The sequence below is a fragment of the Pteropus medius genome, unplaced genomic scaffold, assembly GCF_902729225.1.
Source record: "Pteropus medius unplaced genomic scaffold, Ma_sr-lr_union100, whole genome shotgun sequence".
Taxonomy (NCBI): domain Eukaryota; kingdom Metazoa; phylum Chordata; class Mammalia; order Chiroptera; family Pteropodidae; genus Pteropus; species Pteropus medius.
In genome coordinates, this window is record NW_024342468.1 from 1,838,757 (window position 1) to 1,862,656 (window position 23,900).

At 53.0% G+C, this 23,900-nt stretch overlaps 2 long non-coding RNA genes and 1 pseudogene across 4 annotated transcripts; 2 read left to right on the forward strand and 1 right to left on the reverse strand.

The window, feature by feature from the left end:
• The first annotated feature begins 997 nt into the window (after positions 1 to 997).
• Positions 998 to 1,116, forward strand: LOC120602762 (uncharacterized; annotated as a pseudogene).
• Positions 1,117 to 6,568: 5,452 nt separating this feature from the next.
• Positions 6,569 to 8,077, forward strand: LOC120602706 (uncharacterized). The gene is made up of 3 exons (XR_005652815.1): positions 6,569 to 6,775; positions 7,076 to 7,220; positions 7,914 to 8,077. It is a non-coding gene; the product is annotated as an uncharacterized LOC120602706 (long non-coding RNA).
• A 7,258-nt stretch (positions 8,078 to 15,335) lies between these two features.
• LOC120602744 (uncharacterized) lies at positions 15,336 to 23,834 on the reverse strand. Of its 3 annotated transcripts, none has more exons than XR_005652830.1 (3): positions 23,384 to 23,834; positions 22,899 to 23,003; positions 15,336 to 18,903 (listed from the first exon to the last, which is right to left on the reverse strand). It is a non-coding gene; the product is annotated as an uncharacterized LOC120602744 (long non-coding RNA). The 3 variants fall into 3 exon arrangements; XR_005652829.1 differs by having other exon boundaries at positions 15,336 to 18,947; XR_005652831.1 differs by having other exon boundaries at positions 15,336 to 18,947; positions 23,368 to 23,834.
• Positions 23,835 to 23,900: the final 66 nt, after the last annotated feature.

Below are 23,900 nucleotides of genomic sequence, written 5' to 3' on the forward strand. Positions count from 1 at the left end.
GAGGTTCTAGAAGAAATACTTGTGAACACCTGATGCCCACAGCACAGCTGCTGTGCAGCAGCCCAACCTGGAGGGAGAGGGACCTTGAGGGCCTCAGGGTTATCCTGGGTGGCGGGGGGAAGGTGGCATCATGGTGGATTTAAAAAATTCCTTACTCTAGACTTTTCCTGGGTTTTCCATGATATTTATAACAATGTAGAGGTTTGCTTTGTTTGTTTGTTTGTTTGCTGGGGGTGATTTGTTTAAGAGAGAGAGAAGGACGAGGGTCCCTCGGCGAGCTGAGAAGTCACTGCCTCTGTGCTGCCCGGGGCTGGAGCAGAGGGCCAGGCCTGCCCGCGTCTGCAGGGCAGACAGCCGTGTCCCCTAGAGTCCCACGTGACAGCCTGGGCCCAGGATTCTTCCAGAGGCACAAAGAACACCCTAATGGCTTGGAAAAACATTCATTCATCAGCTCGTTTATTGAGCGCCTGCCACGTGCCAGGCACCATTCCGGGCAGCAAGGATGGGGCACGGGAGAAAACAGACCCAACGCCCGCCCTCTTTAGCCCCGTGGGGACACAGAGGAAAAACAGGCAGGGCCAGGACCCACGACACAAGAAAGGAGTGGTGTGTCCCGTGGGCATCACTGGTTCCGTGCTTGGCAAGGCTTCACTGAGAAGCGCTGGGTTGTCCCTTCCCACGGGGGGAGGGGAGGGAGGAGGGGCCCTGCCAGGGGTCTTGGGGGGCTGGAATGTCACTCTGGCCCCCACATGGCCCGGGGACTTTCAGGCACTTCCCCCTGAGCCTCAGCCTCTCTGGTAGGTACGACGACACCTGTGGTCTGTAGATTCAGCCCGTGGGCCCGATCTGGGATTTCCCTTCGTTAATTCTTGAACTAGGAATGGGAGGTGGGGAGGAGCCTGGGGTGGCGGAGCGCGGAACGTGCTCACGCGGGGCCTGCGGCGCACGCAGCGCAGGTGAACGTCGGCTGTGGAGCGTGGTTTGGAAGTGAGGAGGAGTCTCCAGCCACGCCACCCTGAACACGTCCGATCCCGTCTGATCTGGGAAGCTAAGCAGGGTCGGGCCTGGTCGGTACTTGGATGGGAGACCACCTAGGAAGACCAGGTGCTGTCGGCGTAAAAAAAAATAAAGAAACTCAGGAAGGTAGGAAAGGAGGGCCTGACACATTTTGCAGCTTAGACCTCTGCGTGGCATTACCGATGACAAACCAATATGCGACACGTCCTGAGAGCTCAGGACGGGCCAGACGGCATTGCAGACATGAACCCTTCGGAGGAAACCGAGGCCAGAGAGGTTAAGTCACTCGGAAGGTCCACAGTGGCTCAGCGTCGCTGGCACCCGTCCGCACCTCGCAGGTCCAGCCTCTTTCCAGGCATCGCCCACAAACAAGTGTCGTTGTTATTATCGTCGCCAATGGCTGTGACCCTGGGTCCTCAGGACTCGTGTCCTCTCTGCCATCCTGCGATGAACAGACCCGGGCTACACTCCCGGGCTGTGCCTGCTGACAGCTGGAGCCACAGACGCCAGGCTGAGGCTTGGAGCTATTTCTGCAAACGGTGACTGGGGACTTCCTCCCGGATCTCTTAAAAATAAAAGGGTTATCGTGGCGCTCAGGCTCCTTCCTCCGCACGAGGAACCCTGGCATGATTTCTGGGGACGGCCGGAGCCTGCGGGTCTCGCTGGGCGCACGACTTATCTCCGAGCTCAGCAGGGCAGCAGGAAGGCAGTGAAGTGACCGCCATGGGCGGCTCTTCCTGCCCCAGAAGCCCCTTTTGGGAGCAGCAGGGGATGTGGCCACTGACTCAGGGGCGTCAATCACCCCCTCTTCCCTGGGACTGCGGTTGCCCACCGGATTCTGGGGGGAATCAGAAATCAGGGGGCCGGGAGCATCCTGGGGAAGCCTGGTCTCGGCTCGGGGCCCGCCCACCGCGCACAGCACCGCCGGCCTGACTCTGTGTGTGACCCAGCACCATGCCACGCTGGTGGGACATCTGTCTCTGCTACGGCCACTGCAGGGGCGGAGGGACTTGGCACCTGAAGGTCAGGCCACCCTGCAGGGAGAGTGAAGGCCGAGGCCCCGGGAGGTGGGGGCTGCAGAGAAGCAGGGCCGGGCCCAGGCTGGGGCCCCCGCTCCCTGCCAGCGGGTCCCCTCTGCAGCAGAGCAGGGGCCTGGGGACCCACCCACCCGGGACCCACCCACCCCCGCCCCCCACCCTGGCGATTCCTTCCCACTTTGCAGGCTCCAGACTTTAGTCCCAATGCAAGGCAATTCCTCTCGGGGTTACAAGGAGAGAACCCCAGGACTCTGTTCGACAAGCATTTGCTGGGCGTCCACCCCGGGCCCTGGTAGGTCAAGACCCAGGAGAGGGACACCTAGGGGACCCTGGGAGGCTGAGGGGTCACCAGGCCCAACCCTGGGGTCAGGGAAGTCTTCCTGGAGGAGGCTGACATCTGAAAGGTACAGAGAGTTTGACCTGTCAGAAGTGGAGAGGGCGGCCCCACGCCTGGGAAGCGGCAGTGCAAAGGCCTTGGGGAGATGGAAGACCCCTGGTGGGAGGGGGGCTTGGGCAGCCAGTGCCCCTCTCAGGTCCACGGGAGGCCAACGTGGAGATCAAGGGTGACCTAGTGGGCCCCATGAGCCACCCTGTGGGGGCTCGGTGCCCAGGCACGTTCACCCCAACTCGCTCTCGTTCTTCAGGGTCCCTGCTGTCGAGTCTCTGTGCTCCACGTGGGGCGGGGGGCGGGGCGCAGGTTAAGGTCGTCCCCAAGGCAGTTCTACAGAACAACAATCTTAGCTGGAAACCGTCACAGTTGGGGTTTCCTCCCCAGCGCCCCTCAGCCGGCCTCAGACTTATCACTGCCCTCCAGCTGCCTCGCCCCCAGCCCCTCCAACCACCTCCCCCGGTGATTCAGCAAATCTTCCCTTGCTGGGGGTAAAGAAGGACGAAAAAATCACAATGTCAGATTACACAGCCCCAACTGTAGGGCAGGCTCCTGGCAGGGAGATAAGGTTCCCCCGCCCTCCGAGCCCCTCTGACAGATAGACCTCCGAAGCGGCAGGGGGCTGCTGCAGCGGGGTGGGGTGCAGAGGCCTGGCCTGGGGAAGTCAGGCTGGGGCGACGGGCCGTTTGTTGGGCTGGGCCCGGCCACCCCGCAGAGCGCAGAGCGCTGGCCAAAGAGGAAGCGCCCGCAGAGGACACTGGTGTTGCCATCCCGCCCCCACCCTCGAGGGAGAAAGAGAAGGGTGGGGGCCTTCTCAGAACCGGGTGGGGGGAGCCCGCAGAGCCCTCCGCCCACGTCCTTGGCCAGCTCGCCTGTGCTGCGCTCCAGCTGTCAGGAAGTGAGGGCAGCGTCCTCTAGGGGCCGCTGGACGAGGCGGGGGTGGGGATGCCATCTCAGGCCAGGAGCCTCGCATGCTGGCCCAGCCACCCCGGCCCTGGGGGTGTCTCCGGGGGAATCCTGGCTCCCCAGGCTGGAGCTGGAGAACATCCGCCCTGGGACTGCACCCCCACTTCCCCTCAGGAGACCCCGGGACACGGCAGGAGGCTGGGGAGCGAGGCCTGCGCCCTGTGCGGTTCTGTCACCCTAGACAAGTCATTTCTCTACGCTGGGCCCCTTGTTTGTCTGTAAAACAAGAGTGATCACACGCACACACACATACACACACACACACACTCCACACAGAGCCGTCCTGGGGAGCCGCAGGCCTAAGTGACCAGACAGTCTCTGGTGTCTGTTTCCCAGGCTTGGGGGTCAGCGTCAGGCTGGGACGGGGGTGCGTGGTACACAGGGAAGTCCCTTTCTTCCTCTGAGGCCTTGCAAGGCGAAGGGATGGTCACTGGTCCTGACGAGGTCTGCAGCCCCTTCTCTCTAGAACTTTGCAAAACGCATCATCGGGCGCGTGCTCGGCCCAAGGAGCTGAGCCAGAGGCCCGAACAGCCAGCCGGCTTCACAGCAGCCAGGAGGGGGGCACAAAAGAGTCCGCCGCGGGCTGGCGGACTAAGCGAATCCAGTCCGTCCACGCGGAGGAAGGACATCCTGACACCGGCGCCGCATGAACGAGCCTTGAGGACACGATGCTAAGAGAAACAAACCCATCGCCAAAGGACGGATACTGTATGATTCCACTTATACGAGGTCCCTAGAGCAGGCGAATTTACAGAGACAGAGAGGGGAATGGTGGCCGCCGGGGGCGGAGGGCGGGAGAAACGGCGTCATATCTCACGGGCAGTTTCGGTTTCAGAAGACGGACGGGGGGTGAGGATCTCAGCAGTGCGAAGGTAGTTCAGTGCCACTGAACTGTCCTCTTAAAAAGGATTAAAATGGCTAATTTTATGTTATGTATATTTTGGCAGCATAAAAAAAGCTGCACGTAGGTGCACGTGACCTTGGGGTTTGCTGAACAAAGGCTTGAGGACGAGAGCCCAGCCCGGAACAGCTCATGGTCCAGGGGGACCGGCCGGGCGGACGATGCCCCTCGACTGAGGCCTGAGGTACCAGGATCCCGGCTCTGGGCTGGAGCAGGGAGGGACCCTCGGGGCTGCGGGACAGCTGCAGAAGGGCCACGTCTCTCCAGGGCTAAGGGACGGCGCCCACAACCCCACGATGAGGCCTCGCAGGCCAGGGATTCTCCCCGCCCATGCTGGTTCTGTTTGTCATCAAATAGCTGTTTGCGCCACTGTCTGAACAGGGTCCATGGAGGTCTCCGCTGCTTCCCCGACGACACTCAGCAAACCAATACGTTTCAATGGAAGGACACATGGGCGACAGACAGACGCACCGGCCTGACGCTTCTCCGCCGCAAGGGGCTGGGGCGCGGGGGGTGGGGGGGTCCGCCTCTTCCCGTCGGGACTGTTCGGAACCAGCCGGGCCTGCCCGAGCCCGCGTGGACTGCGCACCTGTCCAGGACTCTGCTTCCTTGGCCTCGGAGGACAATGGCAGGGACGGCAGCTCAGAGCGGCTCGGAGGGCGCCCCGGCCCACAGCTGGCCCGGAGTGGGGCCGAACTTTAAAGAACCTGTGTCCCAGGCTTTTGAATCCGAAGGTAACCCTCGCGGGCGAATCAGGGGTCCATCCCGGCTCGGAGGCCTGCTCTCGCCCTCGGACCCCGGCCCCAGGCGCCAAGGTCACCCCCTGCGGAGGAAGGACGGAGCCTGGGGCGCAGGCGCGGTGTCCCTCCTCCCTCTTCACCGACCCCCCCATTCACCTGCCCCTGACCCCCGCCTTCTCTCCTCCTCGCCCCTGCTCTTCTTCCCCTCTTCATCTCCCCTCTGGTCTTCCTGGCCCTGCCCCCAAGCTTTTGCTGAATTATTTGATTATTCGGGTCACTCGTCCTGCTCCTCGCCTTCCCCGAGCGCCCTTCTGCAGCGGGGACCCCAGCCTGGCCCGTCCAGGTGGGCGCCGCCGCCGACCCGGAGGACTCGCGGGCCCGTGGCCACCCCGCCCTGTGCGCGCAGCGCGGGGCCCGCGGGGTCGGGGTGCGGGGGACGGCGCCCCCTGGTGGCCCGCGGGGCGCTGCCGCGCGCGTGACCGCTGGTGCGGTTCTCCCGGCCGTCGCGGTCGCGCTCATTCTTCAGCCATCATCGATGAGGCGTCTCTCTGTCGGTGAAAGGCGCCAGGAGATTCTGTCACCATCAATCCGGGGGCGAGGAGGGGGCCCGGAGCGGGGCGGCAGGCTTGCCGCGTACAGGGGCCCCTTCAAAGTAGGGGCGGACAGCCCTTCCTCGGTTGTCCGAGTTGAAGGGGGAGGATGGGGACAAAAGCCATGGAGGGCTCTGGGCGGGCGGGGGGGGTGGGTGGGGACACTGCAAGGTTAAGGGCTGGGAGTAGTGGGGAACAGTCCCAGAATCTGTTGTGTAGCGTTTGGTCCCACCCGCCCCAGCAAAGGGGAGCCACTGCAGGTCTGAGGCCGCGCGGGGAGGGGGAGACGCCCCCTGGCTTCTGCTCCATGGGCGGGGGCGGTGTAAAGCAATCGGGAAGTCCCTGAAGGGGGTGAAGCCCTGAGCCAGGGCGTGAGGGTTGCAGAAAGGGGTGGGGCAGCCCCTCAAGACAAGAGCAGGTCTAGGGCCTGTGCTGGAGGATGGCCTGGGGGTCCCAGACGCCCCCGTGACCCTGACACAGCCTGGCCTCCCCCCGGGACAGGATATAAATGGCTGCACCCCCTGCCTGCCGGAGAACATTTAGCGACATCTATCAAAATCACAGATGCACACACCCTTTGACCCTCACAGTACTTTCTAGATATCTAGCCCAGGTGTGAAATGACACACGACAATGATTCATGGCTACATTGTGTTTACAGAAGGCTGGAAACAACCTAAGTATCCTGAGAAATCAATCGGGGTCCACCTAGCGCTGGAGCTGTCTAAGAAAACGAGGAAGCACCGTGCGAATGGATACGCAGGAGTTTCCATGACGCACTGTCAGAGAGAAAAAGGAAGGTATGGGCGATTTATTTATAGTCCACTTTAATAGATCAGAGTCATCACCTCCAGGGAAGCCAATAAAAACACGTGCAACTGTTTATTAGAGGGGCAGTACAATGGTAAGCCCATGTGGGTCAGCGGTTGGTTCACTTTTTAAAAGGGGATGGAGAGCATATCTGTGATTTCGTGTGTAACAATGTAGAGTGTCTCCGGAGGGACAAATGAGAAACTGGTGACGTCGGTCACCTCCAGGGAAAAGTCGACCTTAGCGTCTGGAGAGGGAGGCGGACATTTTCACCACGTGGATTTTGAACCTTGTGTATCCAGCCACCCGGCCCCCGATGTAAAAACGTACGTGGGAACGGGAGACCGGTTGGGTGGCTATGTACGGTGTGGCAAGGCAGAGAGATGACACCGGACGGGGGTGACGGAAGGAGCGGGAAGAGAAGACGCGCTCCTGATTCCGGAGAGGGAGCGGACCCTGCAGCACCGGAGGATGCGGGGTGCCAGGGAGAGCGGGACTCAGGGTGACACCCAAGCTCCTGGTGCTGCCGTTCCCGAGAGAGGGAATCTCAGAGGAGGGGGTTTGGGGCAAAATGGGGTATGTCCAGTTTGGACATCATTTATCTTTTTCCCCCTTTGACTGTCCAGGATCCCCTCCACCTCCCTTTGGGAGAATTTTACCTCGTGGGAGGTCTCGGGAGCGAGGGCAGGTCCCAGCACCACCCTCGCGTGTCTGGGTGAGCCCTGGGTGCAGATGCCTCCTCGGTCACCAGCTGTCTTCCCTGCCCAGTCGGTAAGGTGGCCCACCGCTCAGGGGACTGGGGAATCCTTTGGGTGATTAAAGTATTCTGTGTCATGATCGAGGGGGTGACTACATCCATATACTTGTAAACTCATCGAACTATACACTTCAACTGGGTATATTTTATTGCATGTAAATTGTACCTTGATAAAGTTGATTTAAAAATATATATATTTATACACACACACACCATTTATATATACATATATGCGACATATATGTGACATGATGATAATAGTCGCACAAAAGGCAGGAAGGGTCTAAATGTGCCTTCGCATTGTCATGGACGTGGTACAGGTACTAATTTATATTTGACTTCAGTAGATCAAAGATTCACATTATAATCTCTCGGGGAACCATTAAAAGGGAAATAGAATGATAAAATATAATCAGTATAATAGCAGAAGAGAAAGTGGGGGTCAAGGACATAGAACAGATGGAACAAGCAGAAAACCAAAAGTAACACGAAACATTGAAACTGAAATATCTCGCCATTACATTAAACATAAAACAATTAAATGCCCTGGTTCGAAGACAAAGGATATTACCCAGGAGAAAAAACCCACAACTACACCCGGCTTACGAGAGAGAGACCTAAAATGTAAGGATACAGAAATGTTGAGAATGAAAAGATAGAAAAAAATAGATGTTGCGAAAACGTTAACCCAAACGATTCTCCCGCAGCTCTGCTAACATCGCACGTCGGAGACTTTCCCAGAGAGAAGGATTTCGTGACGGCGAAGGAGCCACTTGCCAGGAATAGGGAGCGTTTCTAAGTTTGTGTGGACATATATGGACATAACATGGCCTCCGTGACAAACGAAGCAAAATCGAGGAGACTAAGAGGACATATATGGACATAACATGGCCTCCGTGACAAACGAAGCAAAATCGACGCGACTAAGAGGAGAAATAGCCAAATTTGCGATCGTCGTGGGAAAGGTTAACACATCTCTCATAGAATGAGAGACCGACGCGCATCCGGAAGGACCTGGGACGGTGCACCTGACACCTGCGTGCGGCACCCACGAAACTTTCCCACGTCCCTGGAACACCTAAAGACCGGCCACATGTCGGGCCATAGAGCGAATCGTAACGCATTTCAAAGGAAGGACTGAAATCACACAGATGATGTTATCTGCCTACGGTAGAATTAAGCTCGAAGTCAATAACAGAAAGATAGTTTTTAAATGCCCCAATTTTGGGATATTAAGCGATAGACTTCTAAATAACCCACAGCAAAAAAAAAAAATTACAGCTGCTGGAAAATAATTTCAACTGAGGGGAGGGAGAGGGAGAAGGGGAGGGAAGAGGGGGGGGAGTGACAGTATTTCAGGGAGTAGAGACATTTAAGACCCTGAGAGAAGGGTCACCTTGCGTGGGATGCAGGAACTGTGTAAAACAGCTTCTCCCAACACGACCATGAAAAGCGCAGGACGAACTTAAAAGACAAAGCCTCTAGCAGAAAATATTTTCATGCACTCGAGTTGGGAAAAGATTTCTTAGGACACCGTAAAGGGAACCATAATCGTAAAGAAAAAGGGAGGCTTCTGAGGTGCAGGCCACGAACATTCTCTTCCTCAGTCTGAGCACTAGTTACGCAGGTACGTGCACCTGGTGACGGTCCAGCAGGATGCACGCCTGCACACGCTTTCTGATCCGGAAGTTATCCTTCAATTAAAGAGTTTTTATCAAAAGACAGAGAGATGTCCCTAATACCCGTGGAGGGAGGAGCAATAGAGAGTTGGCTCAAGAGTCAGAGAGAGGCTGCCCCCTGCCCCGGGGCGGAAGCAGGGAGAAGGTGCTGGGGTGGGCGGGGGGCAGCTTCCCGGTCATTTGCTCCTTCGTCTGCACTCTGCCTGGCGCCAGGGACAGTTCCGAGAGTTGGGGGACTTCGCGTGTACACAACTTTAGGGTCCTTCTTTAGGCCAAAAGGCCAAAAAAAAAAAAAAATTAAGAATACAAAATTAGGTATAAAAGCAAGAAGCTATTTAGGACGAGCAAAAGAAATCATAGCAAATGTTAAACTCTATATGACAAGTACCAAAAAAAAAATCCAAAAGATCAAGAAAAAGAAAATACACATCAGTTGACTGTCGGACATCTCCGTACGGTCCCTTTCTCTACCTTTTTGGCTACGTCCTCTTTGCTCGACCCTCGCGGGACAATGATTTTGCAATGTCACTTTCTACAGGGAGATCGGAAGGATGATTGTTCAGGGTGGCTGGTCAAAACCTGGCTTTCGCGATTGCTGGTTGAGAGCGCCTTCTTCAGCTCCGCGGCTTGTGACCGAGAACACCGTGGCCAGATACTATGGAATAACACAGGGTAGATCACAGGGCGGGAAGCAGCCTGACGCCTCCTGGCAAGACGTAGGACAGTGGTCCTGCCGGAGCTGGGCCCTACACAGAATTCTCATTACTTCTATTTTCTGTGAATCCTATCAACAACCCCCCACCCCGTAAAAAAAAAGTTTGGTTTATACTTTATGTTTACACTTGCGTACTCTGCACGATCACATTTATTCCCGACAGGAGAGAGCTTCCATTTTGACTGTCGATGAGAGTCAAATCCTCTGCTTACGGGTTTTTAAAAATTGCGTTGAAATACGCACGACATCAAGTTGACCATGTTGGCCGTTTTTAAGTGCGCAGTCCGGCGGCGTTCACACGGACACACTGCTGCGTTTCCCTCACTGTCGTCCGTCCCTAGAACTGTTTCACCTTGCAAAACTGACGTTCTGTCCCCATTGAACAGTGTCCCCCGCTCCCACTCCTGGCACCCACCTTTCTACTTCCTGTTTCTATGAATTTGACTCCTCTGGGGACCTCAGATAAGTGGAATTTTACAGGATTTATCTTTTTGCGACCGGCTTATGTCCCTCGGCCTAACGTCTTTGAGGTTCGTCCATGTTGTAGCGTGTGTCAGGATGTCCCGCCTTTTCGGGCTGCCTCATGTGCCACTGCGTGCTGGACCGCGGGCTGATCCGTCGTCCCTCAGTGGATGCGTGCGGCTGCTCCCGCCTTTGGGCTGTAGTGAATGACGCTGTTAGAGCGATGGTGTACACACGTGTTTGGGACTCTGCTTTTGCTTCTTCTGCATATGTACTCGCAAGCGGGACTGCTAGATTGGACGGTCACTCTAATTTTTTGAAGAGCCACCATACTGTTTTCCACAGCGGCTGAACCATTTTACGTTCCCCTGCTTACAATTTTACACGTCTGCTGATTGAAGAATTTTCCAGGCTGGCTTCTGGCCTTGAGCGCTATACTACCTTTGGCCCTGGACCTTCATATCACAACTTCGGGGAGTTGTCACAGAATGTGGTAAGAGCCAGCGTCCCCAGAAACCATCACTGCTCAGGATGGCAGCAAAAACTTCGTGATACACAGAAGTAATTCTCATTACTTCTATTTTGAAGTGACTACAGACCACGTGCATATATGCCACGCAACCCCAACTTCTCCTTAGTGAGTCCCTCAGATACCAGTGACCACTGCCTCTCACAACAAGGGAGGTGTGACCGAGGGCAGGAAAGAGCCAGCAGTCTTAACCAATTACAGTTAAAATATCTCACTTTTTCAATTTTTATGAAAACGTGTGCCTGTGTGAACAAGATAAGGCACCTCCCAAGGCCTCAACAAAAGGCACCTGCAATTCAAGGGCCCTGATGCTTAAATGCTCTTCACTCCGACGTAACTATGTCTCTGCCCAGCACATTTTTGAAAATATTTAACTCGGCAATGCAAACTCTGCTTTAGAAAGAACCTTTGACATTCAGTCCTGTATGTATTTAGTTTGATTTTGCTTTTGAATGACGAGTTGACCAGGAAGGTGAGTGTCTTTTGGAACAGTCTGTCCCACTGGGGAGCAAAGAGAAAACGTGGAAACCTCTGTAAACACCATTCCATCCCCTTCACTTGCCACCGAGCTTGGGGCTGTGGGAGGATTCCTGGGCCGGGGCGAGTTCCCACGTCGTAACGAGGGAGAGGCACGGCCCCCTCCCTGTGGTCGCATCTGGGAGGGGACAGGCTGCTGACCCCCGCCCAGCGCAGGCCCGCTCGGAGGCTCTGCTCCCTGAGCCCCCAACCCTTTTCTGGTCCTGGAGCGGCCCCTCCGCTTTCTTCTAGGTGTCATGGGCGCCGATGGCCACCAGATGGCGGTGTTGCCTGCGGAATGCTCTGTCGCCCTCTCGTGGTTGAAAGTGAACACTACGCCTTCTCTCCCGTTCTTCGGGTGCAGGGAGAATCCAGGGGCGGCTGGGGAATATTAAGCGCCCTCTGTGTGCTTCATAGACTGACCAGGGGCCCAGGAAGGAATACTCAGATTCTGGGGCCCAGAGGAAACATTTTCCAAAGCACTCCTTGTCCTCGGTTAATAGAGAATCAGTCACCCCCCGCCCCCGCCTCAGGTCCCCCCATAGAAGGGGCTCCCCAGCCAGTATTCAGTATTCAGACCCTAGACCGGAGTCAGACAAGGGGGTTGCGGGGTGGCAAGGGGTGTCCGCTCGCTTCCCCACCCTGCTCCATGGGATTCAGCCCTGTCAATCAGCCAGCGGCCCCTTTCCAAGGCCCCGCGGACAGGGCTGCTTGCTGTGTTCTCGACTGGGCTGCAGGGCCTGGACGCAGCCCGACATGGGACAGCCCAAAGCTGGGCCCCGCGTGCCCGGGAGGACCCGTGGAGAACGGACTCTGTGAGCCTCTGGGGCCTGGAGGAGTGGGGTGCGGCATGTTAGGGAGACGCAGGCGCGAGGCCGCCTGCGGGGAGGCAGTTAACACGCGCAGTTCACACGCGGGGGCTGTTTCTCCTCCCGCCCTCCTGACCCGGGCTCACACCAGGTGTCCTTGCACCTGCCGGCTGTCTGTCTCCACCAATCAGGTGTGAGCTCTGCCAGGGCGGGCGCTCCTCGTCTTCCCTGTGGCACCATCTGAGCCTCGGGGAGCACTTGATAAAGGGCTCTCGCGGGAACTCAGCCGCCTAGGCCCGCACGTGGCATTTAACACGCGAGTCAGCACCTCGGAGAGAGCCTCCAGCCCAGGGGCGGGTCTGTGACCCCAAGGGAGGGCTCCGGGGTCTGCCACCCAGCGAACGACTTCCTGTGACTCCAGAGAGAAGAAAAACTGCTCCGCTCATGATAGAAAATGTCACGATTTAAAAATGAATCCTGAGAATGCTTCAGAAACTCAAGGACTCTGTCCAGTATTAGGGTCTTGTGGCTGTCGTAATGAATTCTCACAAACTGGGTGGCCCAAAACCCAACAAAGATTTATTCCCTCAGTTCTTGAGGCCAGAAGTCCAAAATCCAGGTGACAGCAGAGTCACGCTCCCGCTGGAGGCTCTAGGTGAGGGTCCTTCCTGCCTCTTCCAGTTTCTAGCAGCCATCAGCAGTCCTCAGCTAGTGTCCACATCACTCCAAACTCTGCCTCTGTGGTCACATGGCCTCTTCTGTGTGTGCGATCTCCTCTGCCTCTCTAAGGACACTTGTCGTTAGATTTAGGGCCCAGCTGGATCATCCAGGAACGTCCCCTCCTCTTGGATTCTGTAGCTTGATCACATCTGCGGAGGCCTTTTTCACGTCAGGTCACACTTGCAGCGTGCTGGGGTTGGGATGTGCACGTGTCCCCTGGGCCCCCATTCGGCACAGTGCACGTCCTCGGTGCTTTTTCTCAGCGTGTCACCCACAGCACGCCAGGTGTGAGGAGGCTGTATGTGTTCACCATCCGTCTTCCTCCTCCAGGAGGACCTACTGCTAAGGCCGAGATGCGGCCTGAGACCCAAGCTCTCCCCAGGGGGCTGGCTCCTCCGCCTGTCTCGGGGGGAGGGTCCGAGTCTGGGAAGAGCGGCTCGGCCCCAAGGGTTGGCGGTGAAAGGCGCACTCTTCAGTGTCCTGGGCCAGGTGTCCTCAGCTTTTCCCTGGGCAGCAAAAGCTGGTCACCAACACCCCAGCGTGGACGGCAGTTGCATCTCTGCTGTGTGGGGGTGGTATGTACGAGCTGCTCCCCTGGCCCTCCCCCTCCCCCCATTCGGAGGTGGTGACATCTGCAGAGACTCCTGAGGCCTTCTGTCCAGTGAGATGGGGGAACGAGGCTGGGGAAGGAGGCCCTGAAACCTGGCAGAGAAAGTGCCCCTCAACACAGATACTAAGTGCCCTTGTTTCCTGCAGTGAGGCTGCGATGTTTGGGGAAGTCACAGCTGCTTCTCTCACTGGGCTCCTGATCCTTCCCAGCCTCTCTCTGCTCTCAGCCTGGTGACACTGCCCCCACCCTGCCCCTGACCTCCCTGCCTTGGACCCAGATCAAACCGAGGCTCTGTCCTCCGGAAGTGTGGGCCCACGCCCTGAGGTTGGCCCCTTGTCTTCCCCGAGCCCTTCTCCTCAGTTCCTGTGCACTTTGGGGACACCCTGGGCCAAACCTTGATTTAGTGTCCTCATCATCATGCCCTGACCTACAGGCTGGATTGAACTGAAGGCTCAAACGGCTAGAACGGCATCATCCACTCGAATAAATCTCTCCCGAGAATCTGCTCTGTGCGCAGCCCCAGGCCAAGGCCTGGGAAGACAGGGTGTGAACGGGACACACCGGGGCCTGCCCAGGAAGCTGCTTCGCTGGTGGAGGAGAAATGAAAAGGCTCTGTGATGGGGGAGTCCGGGTGCCACGGGCGCACAGAACGGCACCAAACCCTCCGGGCGAGGTGGACGCTAAGCAGAACGCTGAAGGTCGATGAGGTCAGCCAGGTTGCGGGACGGGGCATGGCTGGGGGGGGTCACTGGAGACAGCGCCAGCGTGAGATTTCATTCTAGAGAGATCCCTCTAAAGAGAACAGATGACAGCAGACAAAACCGGAGGGTCACTGGGCTGGGGTATACGGGGTGCTCGGGACCTCGGTGGGATCGCTTCGGTTCGGGGTGGTTCGCAGTCAGCTTGGCAGGTTCAGAAACGCAGTATGTTCAATACCCAGAGGAATGCCATGTTCAGCTAATAAAATATAAAAATATATTTAGCTAAATCTGAAAAATAGATTTAGCTAAATCTGAATTTCAGATAATAAATGTTTAGAATAAGTGTGAGCCCTGTATTCCATGAAATCCAAATTTAACTGTGCATCCAATATTTAATCAGTCAACTCTACCGATAGTGACAGTCTTCAGGACCGACTCACATGTACCCAACTCACGGGGGTCCGATGTAAACGCGCCGATTTATTAATTGACCATTATAGGCAGGAGTTAAATATAGAGCTGTTATTCAGATTCTCCTTTCAGGAAAATTAAACCAACCACCGAGTCTGCTTGGTGAGCACAGCATGAGAGCGAATGAGAAGTTTAAAAGGAGGATTCATCTCAAGGTGTGGAAATCCTGGCGAATTCTCCCGGCCTCACTGCCCACAATCTGCCTTGGTGGTGGAATGTGCGAGTTGCCATCGGAGATGGCAGGTCGGGGGCTGCTCCGTCCTCACGTGCCGCTTCCTGTCGAAATACGAGGTTCTTCTGGCTCATCCATCATTTACCGCTGGTCGATTCCTCCTTATGCTCTCAGAGGGGGCCTTTCTTTCAACGTTTTGGGGTGTCCAATTGTCTTCCAATTACAACATATTTTACTCGTGTTTCACATTTTTCTTTTTAATATTTAGTGGTCTTTGCAACCACTTATTTGGACTTCATAAATCCATCTAGAACGATGAGGTAATCTTTGGAATCAGAAATTATTTCAGAAACTTAGGGTATGCATATCCAAGGGGGTCCTTGCTCTTACTGACTCTCTCTCAAACGCTCACATCCAGTCCCTCTATAGTCACCGCCACCTCCCTGGCCCTGGCAGCATCCCTCGCGTGGATCACGCGGCCTCTCAGCTGGTTTATCAGAGTCCGCTTTTGCCCTCTGACCTATTCTCTACTCAACAGCCAGAGTTTTTTAAATGCATGGATGACATCATGGTGCTCCCTGCAAAGGCTCCTCCCCATCGTACTCAGAAAAAGCCAGCCGTTACTTACATTCTTTCAGGATCTGACCTATGTTGACCTCTAACCCCTCACCTCTGCCCCCACTTTGCTCCCTAGAGTTTTCCCTTCTGTTACTTTGTCGATGTAAGAAACATCCAAACCCGTAAAGAACTTTTATAAGATTTTATTTGGGCCAGACTGACAAGTGCCAGGAAGCGAGATCTCAAATGCTCTGGAGAGTGACTGTTTTGCGGTTTGTTTGGTGCACTTGAAATTAAGGAGGGAAGGTAAGGAAGATTAATTACATGGAGGTGGGAGACAGCATGGCAGGGACCGAATGATTGAGGTTATGCGCTCTCTTGATGGTGGTTATTTCGAAGATGTGTTAACACACAAAAGCAACAGACCGGGCTTGCTAAAGGCACAGATAAGATTTTCACTAATTGTTACATGCCTGAGGTGGGACCACCCACCATGACCTGTCCAGTTAGGAATTTACGATCAGATCGTCCTGTGAGGTCACTTTCTGTAGAACCCTTCTTTCGTCCACAGCTTTCTAGAATGGGCCCTGTCTTACTGCATCCGGTGAGAGGTAAATCCTGCCACGTCCAGCGTGGCTCTGGACAATGTACCTGAGTGGGAACGGTGGGACGTGAAGAAAAGAAAGAAGACAGAAAGCTGGGGTCGGGGGGTCCACTGTCCAGTGATGGCGGTTTTATTTTTGCAAGCTGCTTTTATACAAGAGCGTGCGAGCTGGCGTAAGCAGTTTCCCTTAGGCAGAGCGACAGTTTCTTCTATTTTTCCCAAGCCGCATCTTCTCATGACCTTCAGCTAGTCTGCTGGCCTGCGGCTGCATTTGGACTTCCTTGTTCTCAGAAGGGGTCTGCGGAGGCGAGGTCACCCGTTTGCCCTCGCAGGCGGCGAGGACCTCGTCAGCTTACAGTCCGCTCTCCACATGCCCCCCTTTCCTTCTTTTGAAGCTGCAGTATATGCAGACCGATGTCATACTGTGTTAATTGTCGTTGGAAGACGCGGCAGCTGACGGGAAAGATACAGAAAAAGACAACTAGGAAGCACAAAATTCCTGCCAAAATCCAAAAAGTATGTCTTCACATATTAAACGGATGAAAGCCTTGTGAGCTATCTAACAAGTCTTTAGCTAAAGCTCGAGGGCTGATTATAGTACCTTTTGCATTTTGAGCGTCCAAAATCTCTCGATGCAAATTAGGCAGATCTGAGCTCAAATTGTTATGATGCCAAATATCTTGAAAAGAGGTCTAACCCCCTGCCAGTCCCATCGTGACTGGCTGTAAGTCACGTCAGTCACGCAGATTCCCTTGTAGGCCGCACAACAGCGTCAACTCGTTCTCATCTCCAAGGCCTCAACCTCATTTCCAATCTGAACAACTGATTCTAGAGCATTTCATTTTACCTCTAATTTTAAGTCAACATCCTCTTGACTTTTCATGGCCACGGACGTATTATGGGCTAATTCATTTACGAAACTGGCATTCTGAATGCTTTGTGACAATGGGACCGCGGTAGTAACTGCCGTGGCTACTAAAGACACAAAGACTACTAAACCAGCAATAACCAGTCCCATAATTCTTTTGTCTCTGCTCAAGGCAGACTTCATTTCTAGCGGAGTTCGAACACTGCTTTCATCATACCAAAGCTCTTCCAATCTTGTTGGTAACATTATAAAACTAAGTTGATTCAAAACCAATAGTTCTGACCCTTCGTTGTGAGTTAAATAACAATTGACACAAAATATATTAAGAAGTCCATTTGAGAAAATTGTCTGTAATTACCAACTGGAAAGGCATAGGGGGCGGCAACGCAGGCTCGAACCCTATGGCGATGCTTGACGTTCAAATCTGCAGCAGATGAATCAGACAGATTAACGAGGTCCAAGGCTGCGAAGGCGCGCCACAGGTCCTTTTGAATGTGTCCCTCTGGGGCGGTCACCAAAGAGGCTACGTACCCTGCAGGCGTCAGCCAGTCTCTGAGCGACGAGGCGATGAGACCAGTCACACACCATCGTGGCCGTCTGGTTGAGTGATGCTCCCAGGACGCAGAGGGTGAGCACGTTCTGGCCAATTCACCATCCTCTCAGCTTTGCTGATGTCGTATTGGGACAATAAGGGACCCCAGGAGGATGCGTTGCTGGCATCGCCATTATTGTTAGAAAAGTCCAGAATAGATCAGTGCTGCGAGTACTCAGGCATGTCCCACGGTCCAGTGAGAGTGGCAAATCTAGCGCCCCCACGGCCGTCAATTCCCAAGCATCCCGGACCCCAGTACGAGTCCCCGCACCCAGTGGTGCAGCCGATGATACCCCCAAATAATTAAAATTCACCTACCCTGGTGTTATATGGCCACAGCCGGTCAGGTGTGACAGACAAAGCCTGGCGCTGACCCATGTCCTGTCCTTCCGATGTCAAATGTTTACTATGCCCCCGTGTGGGATCACATGCCTTCCCAGTCCCTCTGGCCCGTGGAATGATTATTGGAGGAGTGATCTACAAACGCTTCGGGGGAGGGACGAGCTTCTCTGGGTCTGATCCACTCGCCATCTTCACAATGTGTCCACAGGCACCTTCACGAAAAACACACACACGCCCCAGGCCCACACTGAAACAAGATCCGGGCCGTGCCGTTCATTAGTTAACGGGTCCTTCCAACTACTGCTTGTGGATTCCCAGAAGGGGACCAGAACCTTTCTGCAGCTGTTTGACCATCGTCATCTGTGTTTTAAAGTAAAAAGTATATGATTTAATATATTTTGAGGAGTCGTGGCGCTGACTCCCCCCTTTTGTTTTTGTATTTGAAGTCCGCGGGTGTGATGCGCTCGTTCCACAATGCGTCGTCCTTGAGGATTACAGGGTAAACCTGTCACATGTGCGATCTGGAACTTATGACAGAATTGTTGAAACGTCTCACTAGTCTACCCAGGTCCATTGTCAGTTTCAGTTTGCTTAGGGAGGCCTAGGACTGCAAATGTTTGCAAGCCATGACTAATCACATGACTAGAGCCTTCCCCCAAAACGAACGGTGGAGAAAATCGATTCTGAACCGGTATGTACGGTAGTACGTCCGTAGGGAGTATGGCGGAAGGATCCTACATGAGCGACATCCATCTGCCATACGTGATTAGGTAACAGTCCCCTTGGATTCACTCCAGAATGAGGAACAGGCAGATGAATTTGACACTGAAGATATTGCTTAATATCTTCAAGCCCTTTCCCTAGTCAGTCCAAATTGCTTCCAAATTGTAGGGCCGATGCATTTTGACGGTGTCGTTGATGACTTTCTATAGCTAGCTGCGTAGGGGCGGGAGCGCAGCAACCAGTGAACAGTCGATAAGAACAGCTCCATTGGCGCGGGCAGTGCAATCGGCATGTTCACTTCCCTGGCCGGTGGCCCCAGGAGTTGCGAGTGTGCGTGTGTGTCCAATGAAGCATAGGTCAGTCCTGGCTTGAATAAGCTTTTGAAGCTGTATGAACAGAAGAGGCTCTCATCTGCCGTATGTCCAATAAAGGCAGTTTCAATAACTTGATTTCGGTATATAAATAAGCACTGTCTGAATAAATATTTACAGGTTGTCGCGGAAACAGCTCTAAAGCCCAGATTAAAACCAATAATTCAGTTCTCTGAGCCAAAGTCATATTAGTCTGTTTTGAATAAGTCTTGAGTAGGAGTATGTACCACAGCAATACCACTGCTGGAGCCATCCCTGAAGACAATAATGGCCTTAGGGATAAGTACCTGAGAAATCACCTTTGGAAACATAACAGGTGTTTGTAGCAAAAACTGTATCGGCTTATCAGGTGGATAATGACAATCAATGGTTGTGTTACATTGAGCTAATGATAATGACTATGAATCAGAATATTGATTTAACCATGCTTGCTGCTTTTGATTATAAGAAATAATTATAGTATCAGGATCTCTTCCTAAGAGCTGTCGCATCCAGGTGTGACCCTTATCTACAAGGATGGCAACTAACTCATAATATGGGTTAAGAACCTTTGGAACAGAATTTGATAAATGCAGCCACTCTGTTGGGCCTAATCTCTGCCAAATAATCTCAGTTGGTAGGGGCTTAGTTGGGCAGATTACTAGTAACAAAGGCAGAGAGAGATCTATACGATAGTTCTGTGTTTTTTGTATTGCTTCATTTACTAATTGTAAAGCCTGTATAGCAGCGAGAGTTAACTCTCTGGGAGTTGATTAATATCTCCAAGTAATTTTGGAAAATCATTAAGCACTTTTAATGAGTCCAATCGAATCTGAACTTTTTGTGGTTTGACTGTACGCTGCAAAATCATATTTTCCCAAATATGAAAAAGGCACAGACCTCTGCGCTTCCTCTGGGGCAGTCCAAAGACCATAATTCTGTAAAGACACCTGCAGTTCGGCATACGCTTGCAGAAATACTCTTTCCTCTAAGTGTGCGAGCAGAATGTCACCCATATAATGGATGATATAGGAGTTCGGAAACTTTTCTCTAATTGGCACTACTGCTTGAGCAACAAAATTTTGACACAGTGTAGGACTATTAGCCACACCTTGTGGAAGAAACTTCCATTGACACCTCTTCACGGGTGCCTTAAAATTAAGTGAAGGAATGTTAAAAGCAACACGCTTCTTGTCTTCAGGACCTAATGGTATAGTAAAGAAAAAGTCCTTCGAATCTATAATAAGATGAAAATTCCAAGGAATCATAGTTGGAGTAAGGAGGCCAGGTTGAGTGGCACCATAATTTTCATAGTTAAATTTACTGCACGGAGGTCCTGTAATAACCTCCAGTTCCCTGATTTCTTTTTAATGACAAAAATTGGAGTATTCCAAGGGCTAATGGAAGGCTCAATATGCCCTGCCTGAAGCTGTTCTTTTAACTAGCTGCTGGGCTGCAGATAACTTCTCCTGAGTTAGGGGCCACGGTCTACCCAAACGGGAGCATCAAACTTCCAAGATATTTTCCCAGCTGTAATCTTACATGAGGTAGCAGGAGCTACCAAGTCCCCAGTTACAAATTTTGATATCCTAACCCAGAGCAATCATATTTAGATTGGCCTTGCGTAGATTGTACATGGCCTTGTTGTTCCTTCCCTAGTCCACCAAGAGAGATACAACCTTCTCTAAACGTCATGTTAGAAACTTGAGCATTTGGACTAAAAATCATAACTTTTAGCTGTGACAGAACATCTCTTCCTCATAAATTAGCAGGCAGACCAGGAAGTATATGAGGATGGAAAGAGCCCTGTTGCCCATCAGGATCTGTCCATCGCAATATCTTTGAGCTTTGTAATGGTCCTTGAGCTTGTCCTATGCCTTGCAGCTCAGTTAAAGCTGGAGCAGTGGGCCAATTAGAAGGCCAATGCTTATCAGTGATAACTGATAGACCACAACACATTTTTCCCTCTATCAAGAGTCTTTCTTGTTTAATTTGTTGGACCCTATAAACATCTGAGGAACCAAATCCAGATTTTCCCCACTCCCTAGAACTTAATATTTTCCCAGCCTTTATATAAGGAATAAGTACTAATTGAGCAATTCTATCAGTGGATAATATTTGAACATCAGTTCTTACTGTCTGAGCCATCACTTTAATTTCCCCTGTATAATCTTCATCAGCTACTCCTGGCAACACCTGAAATCCCTTCAAGGTCATGCTACTTCTTCCTAACATAAGACCTACTGTTCCAGGAGGAGTAGGACCCCATATCCCAGTAGGAATTGCTCGTGGCCCCATTTCAGGAGTCAATACATATCAGGTGGTGGGACCGAGATCCAGTCCTGCGCTTCCTGGCATAGCGTGGCAGGGCTGTTGAACGGTGGGCCTGCTTGACTCTCCTGGGACAAAACCGCGGACCGAAGGCCTGCCTGAGGCAGCCACGTTGGACGACAGGGTTACCGAAGGACTGGTGGTCAGGGGCCCCATTATTTGGTGGGGCTGGGGGGCCATTTCCCTGAATCAGGCTCCCCTGGACATCAGAGCTAGACTTACATTTATTGGCCCAATGGGTCCCTTTTTGACATCGGGGGCATACTCCAGATGGTTTAGGTTTACCTGCCCCTCAACCACATGATGTTGGGTAACTTCCAAAACCTCCAGCTAAGCTCCGGGTGGGACATTTGAAACAACTTCCTCTACCTTCTCCTGTGGATCCCCTATATTACCTAGAGACTGAGTTAGGGCAGCAGCCAGGGCGGACCCTTGCACATATGCTGGCCCAACATCTGTACAGATTCCAATAAAATCAGACAATATGACAGTCTCTCTATAGGGTCTTAATGCTGCCTGCCAGGGCTTGTTAGCATTCTCATGGGCAAGCTGTTTCACTATTATTCCCCTGCCTCTGCATCGGATACCGTCCTAGACACAGCCTGCAAGAGACGAGAAACAAAATTCTGGTATAATTCATCAGGGCCCTGCCTTACACTACTCAATTCTTCTGATTTAGCCCCGGAAGTAGGAAGGCTGTGCCAGGCCTTCATGGCACAAATATTAATCTGTTGATATACCTGGACCGGATACACCAGCCGCTGCATGAGATCTAAATATTGTCTTTCTCCAGTTAACATTTCGATACTTATAGGAATGTTGTGGGCAGCATTACGCCTCACTTGCTGTTCACTGAGATCAAACCACTCACTCTTCCACAGTAAATAATCCTTTCCTGATAAACAAGCCTTGGCAATCGATTTTCAGTCACTGGGAGGCAAGGCTTCACCCTGAAAACCCTCAAGCATCGCCAAAGTGAAAGGCGCTGTAGGCCCATACGTAGTGCAAGCCTGTTTCGGGTCTTTAAGCGTCTTCAAAGGAAAAGGAGAGTGTTCTCTAATGACTCGCCCGTCTACCTGTCTCTCAGTGACTGGAAACACATGAAATCCCCCCGTATCTTCCCCCTGCTCTTTGGCTATCTGCAATCCCTGTTGTAAAGGAGAACATAAGGTTTTAGGGGTTACAGTCAAGGTAACAGTATTTTGTTTCTTAGGCCTGGTTCCGCAGGAAGGAGCTGCAGGAGCAGCCATAGGCGGCGCTCCACAAGATAATTTTGCCGAAGCCGCAACCAATCCTGTGGTGGACTCTTCCCCTGCATCGTCGGAGCTCTTCTCATGAGAGGACTCTGTAAGGTAATACTTACGTTCCTCTGTTTCTAACTCCTGCTTATACTCTGGCAGCAAAGGCTCCTCATTTAAAGGAAGGGCTGAAGCCACAGTTTTCTTGAAAGCTTCATAACCCTCTACTGTACTCTTTAATTGCTGTACTTGATCTCCCTGACGTGAAGCAGTGGGGAGTCGACTGGCAGATGGTGCAGGTCAAGAGTGTCCCCTACTAGTCTCCATAAGGCAAAAGTTGGAATAGGGCACTCTTTAGGTCCTTCAGTTGAAAAGCGTTCCCGTAAGTGCACTCTAACCTTTTCTCACGTTTCTAAAGTCACTGTCCCTTCATCTGGGAACCAGGGACAAGTTCCCTGTATGAAATCTAAAAATTGCTGAATCTGGTGAGTGCGCACACCACATCCCCTAGCTCTAAGCATCTGTACAAAAATACTGCGGTCCTTTGACCCTTGTTTTCCCATGTTTTCCTCCTGATGATGACAGTCTATTCCTTAAATTTATTTAACACGTGTTTTCTTGAATTCTACCAGGCTGCGATCTGTATTTTCTCCCTCCTCCTCTTTTGCCTACGCTTTTGCCGAGGGAGCCTTCTCACCTTACCTCATTTACACGTCTTCCCATACTCAGGTCCCTGTTCTGGAGCCACCTGCTGCGTCCAGCAAGTGGTAAATCCTGCCATGTCCGGTGCGGCTCTGGAAAATAATCCTGAGTGGGAACGGTGGGAGATGAAGAAAAGAAAGAAGACAGAAAGCTGGGGTCGGGGGGTCCACTGTCCGGTGATGGCGGTTTTATTTTTGCGAGCTGCTTTTATACAAGAACGTGCGAGCTGGCGTAAGCAGTTTCCCTTAGGCAGAACGACAGTTTCTTCTACTTTTCCCATGCCGCATCTTCTCATGACCTTCAGCTAGTTTGTCTGCCTGCGGCTACATTTGGACTTTCTTGTTCTCAGAAGGAGTTTGCGGAGGCGAGGTCACCCTTGGTTGCCCTCGCAGGCTGCAAGGACCTTGTCAGCTTACAACCCGCTCTCCACATTGTCCCTCCCTTCAGGGTCCCCCATAGAGACACTTACCTAACCTCCTCCTCACCTCTGTTAGGTTTTGAGTAGTGCCCATCACACAGTCGCTGTGTAATAAGTGTCTAAAAAACGAAGGACTCACACAGTCTCTCCCAAACTTCCAGTCCCCCAAGGGCTTTGCTTGGAGTTTTCCACGTGGAGGTGCACTAGAAAACCCCTGATAGGGACGCTGGCAAGAGGGGAGGTCCAAGCCCCCAGGAAACCGCTTAGCTGGATTCCAGCAACAGGGAAATCAACTCATTACCCGCGCCCGCCCTCACAAGAAGGCGGCAGGAAGTTTGGCTCCGCTCGGCATCCGTCATTGGGTAGAATGAGAGGAAGGGGCGGGGACTCGATCTAGATCTGGTTCTTTATTGGCTAAAATTAGGGCGCTGGAAGGAGGGCTGGAATCTGGCTTCCGCCCGACTGTTCATTGGCTAAAATCGCCACGGCCCTCGGGTTCCCATTGGCTAAAGTCGAGAGCTGGGCGGCATCCTACGATCCTCCTCAACGCGGACTGGTGCGAGAGGCAGGCCCTAGCCCCGCCC